This window comes from Merops nubicus, unplaced genomic scaffold, assembly GCF_000691845.1.
Source record: "Merops nubicus isolate BGI_N331 unplaced genomic scaffold, ASM69184v1 scaffold8556, whole genome shotgun sequence".
NCBI lineage: Eukaryota > Metazoa > Chordata > Aves > Coraciiformes > Meropidae > Merops > Merops nubicus.
In genome coordinates this window covers 44,319-49,240 of record NW_008612875.1, presented here as the reverse complement: position 1 = coordinate 49,240, position 4,922 = coordinate 44,319, and the positions used below count along the sequence as shown (strand labels likewise).

The 4,922-nt window shown below is 38.1% G+C and overlaps 1 pseudogene; it reads right to left on the bottom strand.

The window, feature by feature from the left end:
- Positions 1–3,558: 3,558 nt before the first annotated feature.
- On the bottom strand, positions 3,559–4,515 carry LOC103774294 (annotated as a pseudogene).
- Positions 4,516–4,922: the final 407 nt, after the last annotated feature.

Below are 4,922 nucleotides of genomic sequence, written 5' to 3'. Positions count from 1 at the left end.
TCAGTGACAGCAGGAATTATGCTGAACTATCACATGCTTGCACTGGAGAATTTCTGGGTTACTTAGCAATGTCACCTAAGACAACAGAAAATGTAATTTTTGTTCGTCCACCACAAGATGCCTTATAGAGTGGCATGTATAGGCTTAATTTTGGGATATACCCTTCAAAGTGGGTAATGAGTAATTTTCTTAAATCCTAAGAAGAAACAGGCTTACTTTAGTTTCATTAACCCCAGCCATCTGTTGATAAGAAGATGGGCTCTCCCCTCTCCTGCAGTCTGTCCTTTACATTTGCAGTCATCCTGTACAAAGCTTAGAACTGGTTATGCCAATATTGTGTTAGCAAACAGTGGGCTGAAAACTCTATGACACTGGGAGGTCAATATTGTTTGATTCCACTTGAGAGTCTATTTCAGGAACTCATTGAGCTGTTTTGGGACTAAGTCATGTACAGCTAAAATTTACAGCAGCGCACAGCAGTCAGAAAGCACTTCTAAATATTTATGTATATACACTGGGACAAGCAAACACACATAATTAAGCCTGCAGGTTCCTACTGTGCAACTGATTCTTTTTCAAAAAGGTTTGCTAGTATCAGAGTAGAAATGGCCTTTCTTCAATAGATGTCTTCCTTTGGCCATGCGTGTGTTGGGTTGATGGCACATGGATGGTTATGACCTTGATAGAGTTTCTGTCAAGTTTTGACCATGTAAAAAGCAGGACACTGCATCTGAGAGCATTGAAAGAACCCACAACACCAACATGCACTCATGCATATATCCCACTTTTCCAACCACTAAAGGCATCTTTGGAATAAACAAGCCATTGGGAACATCTTTACTCTTTAGCAGAGGACTCTTTGAATTTAATAGGCATCAATTTCAGCCCTAAGAGTAAGGCAAAACATCAAAGCTGTATCCCCAAGTGCTTTGTCTTCACTTATCTAATGCTTAAAACATCTGGGTAGTAAGTGTACCCAGATCTCTCTCTGGGAGGAGGAGACCTCTCATTTGATAAATTCAGTGTTTTGAACTGCGTAGAAGTGATTTCCATATTAACTCTTAGGTAAGAATAGATTTCCTGGCTTCAGAAACTTGATTCTATTGTGTGCAGTTAACAACAAGCTGAATGAGATGGGCATATAGGAGAAATAATCATCAATCAGGTCAGTTCCTGCTACTGTATGTTATCAACCTGAACCATTCCTCTAAGCTCTTTCTAAATTTTTTCGTTTACCTACAGGTAAATATGGCTGTGTATATCGATCTATCTATCTATCTATCTATCTATCTATCTATCTATCTATCCCTTGCACGCATTTCTTGAATAGTGAACAAATATCAATGAAGCTATGTTGAAGTGGTTTAGTTTAATTGAAACCTTAACTAATTTCATATTACTGAATCCAAGAGAAAAGAAAAGCCAGTATTCATTTTTTTGTGATCATGTAAAGCCACCTGTTCTGTTCTCTCAGGTATGAACTGCCATTAGAGCTGAGGGAAGCTGCTCTTCCTACCTAAGCAGAAGCATTTACAGCAGTGTATGCACTGACCTGCTGCAGAGAGATCCTGGCTCATCTAAATTCCCCAACCTAATACCAAACCCCCAGTTATTTCAGAGTGGGTATTTTCATATTCTCTATTAGTCCTTCTTAACTCGTTAGCTCTGTGCATAGCAATTAGTCTACTTGTCCATAAGAATGTAAACCAAATGCATAAAGCAAATTGTGATTAAAAGAATAGGCATGACACTACATTCTATCATTTTCTTGCTGCCTATTTCTTTTCTTGATTTCTAAAATAATTTCCCTCTTCAGCCTAGGGTTTTAACAAGAAATTTGCTCTATAATTTACACTACACGGTTTTACTACAGTCTTCTTAAGACCTTTTAAAGAAGCATAGGTTTGTTGGAGGTGATATTAATGAAGGGCACATGTGAGCAGTTAAAGCCTTGATTTAAAAGCTTCTTAGCATTTGTCTGGAAATAATGTGGTGATAGCAAGGTATATAGGGAAGAAACAGAACCACAAAATAGCTCATTTAAAAAGTATATTGAAGAAATAAGGATTTTTCTTCTGTGTTGTTGGTGTTTAATGGAGAAATGGGAAGTAAGTTACAACAAACAAAGCATGCTGAGATTTTTTTTTTTTTTTTCAGTATTTTAATTCCAGTTATTTATTTACTGCCTATTTTTTTTTTTTTTTTAACCTTAAGAGTAAAGTTCCGTAGTTAAGGTAATATAGACTAAAAGTGTCTTTGGGTGGACTTAGGGGGCATGGGCAGGGAGAGAGCATCTGTGTACCCCAGCAGCATCCCAAGGGACAAATCCCAGAGAGCACCTGACCGTAGGGCAGCTTCAGTGAGTGGGAGAGCAGTCAGGGCCCTTTTCCAACTGATAATCACCACAATGCAAATAAAGTTAGATAATCTGTAAATGCAAAAATCTACAATCAACAAAATTAACATAAGCTTCATGACAAGCCAAAATTAATGATAATAAAAAATAGACATCAGTTTGGAAATGTGAGTGCTTAATACTTCCAGAAAAGGTTAAAGGAAGAGAAATATTCAGTTTGAGAGATACCTGGTCACAACTGTCAGATTTTGCAAATGTGAATGTGAAAGGTGCATGAAGTGGTTCCTGTGTATCAGCTCACACATCTCTGGAAGACCTGCTTTTGTTCCTTCTGCATTCCTCTGCCCTGGCTGAAAGGGTACTTCTGCTGGCTAAGCTGGTAAAGACACTCCAGACTTCTTCTGGGACCAGAAAAGACTAAGTTTCTAATTACTTACTGGGTATTATATATATATGAACTTAATTCTTCGTATAAGCTGTGTACTTCCAGCTCCCCTCTGTGCTTTATTCTCCCCTCCATGTTCCCAAGATGAGTTTCTGAGTCTCTTGCTGGTGTGCTGTGGTGGGAGGCTGGTTGAAGTTAGACTGTATAGGAGCTTCCTATTGTAAAAGCTTGCTTTCTTATTACAAAATATTTTAATCTTTTTCACAGAGTAGCTGAAAAGAAAGTAAAAATGAACTGGCAATGAGAACTGGCATAAAGATATACTTTGAACTCTTATGGCATAAACACTGAGACTAGTTATGTGTGATGGAAGCCAGAAAGTACAGCTTGGTGTGGCAGCCAGAATTTTGAGTGTGAAATAATGGTTAATTAAAAAAAAAAAAAAATTAAAAAAAAAAAATTAAAAATCCTGGACCCATTCAGTGAGTAGTCAATGATCTGGACAGTGAAGACTAAAAGTCCTTGTATTTTAGTCCTTGCTAGTATGATTGATGATGCTATTCTTAGTCATAGAAATGTGTCATCCTATTTAAAGCTTAAGTAAGCTGTGTGCCTCTATAGCAGCTTGCAATTGTGAGTTCCAAAGAGCAATTGCTGAAACATGCTTCAATGACTCTACAGTCATTATTTTGTAATATTGACATAGCAGATGCTGCAAACAGAACAAATACATTGGCTAGACGTTTTGGTACCTCCACATTCATCATTTAATGAATTTAATAAATATTAAGTGTATGCTAAGAAGGAATGACAAATATTAGGAATGACAAATATCTTCTTCATAACCCTTGAAGCTGTTGATATCTCCAGAGCCTCTGAACTATGGTGTATATGGAGCTCCTACCTTTCTCTGATAAATGGCAATCCAATCTGTAGCTGCAAATCACTTCTGATTCTTTGTCATTTACACCATTCTTGTGATTTCCATATTGTTTGGTCAAATCTACCTGGAGTAAATTTCTTAGAATATCTTTTAGGTCTGAACTGAAGTATGATGGGAGCCTTATCTTGCCAGACACAGTCTTCTCATAAATCTCCATGAGCTGATCTTCAAAGAATGGGAATGTCTAGCTGCTATTTCAGATTAACACTCTTAATGCCTACTAAACCACTGCCTTGTTGTAAACTTTGCTGAGAATTATTTCAGGTGCCAGGTATTCTGGAGGCCCTCATAACATCCAAGTTCTTCCTTTTGCTCTTTTTACAAAGCTGAAATCTGTGACCTGGATGTATCTTTGCTGAACAATTAAAATGAAGATTTTCAGGCTTTAGATCACTGGAGGTGAGGTCTAATGAATGCAGGTACTCAAATGTTAGCACTCTCTGAGCTGCCTAAAACCATGCATGTGGTTCACTGAACCCTCTGATTCTTCTTGGATAGGAAAACATTTCACCATCAAGAAATTATCATGCATGAATTGTCCTTAAAAGAATGCACCGGTTTTACAAGGAAATGAAAGTTCACTGCTTGTAGTGCTCTCATTCAGTGTGTGTTCTATTTGCTTCAGTTTGATGACCTTCTGTTTGTCCAGTAATTTCATAGCATAATACTCTTTATAATACTGACTTAGGCTTCACCATCATAATTCTGCTGAATGATCCTGTTTCAAGGGGTTTTTGGCTTTCAAAATCATCTAGGCCAGCAATATTTCAAAGGGAGGCTTTCCCATTTTCTTGAAAAGTTTTCTTTGGCTTTGGTTAGAAACTCTTTCATACTCTTGGTCTTGTTGCCCTTCTTGGTGGCTGCTAGCTTAAACTGAGATCTGTAAACTTTAAATGCTTTGGGGCTTCTGCACTGGTTGCCTTAATGAGCTCCCCATGGTAGCTCCACAGTAGCTTAACCCCGAGCAAGTGGAGGCATTGACTCACTATATTTTTTCCAATACTAGCCAATCTTCATTGTTTCCAGAAGGTGAACTGGGACTGCTGTGCAAACTCTGGGAGCTATTCATGACCTGTTTATCTCATATGGCATAAATAAAATTACCAGATAGACTGAAGCAGTAGCGTACTGCAGAGGTGGAGAGTTCTGGAGTAATAAACTCTGTCAGCTTTCAAGCCTCACCATGCAGTTGCAATTAGCAGCTGCAGGGTTGTTTGGTAGGCACTCCAGTGAGATCT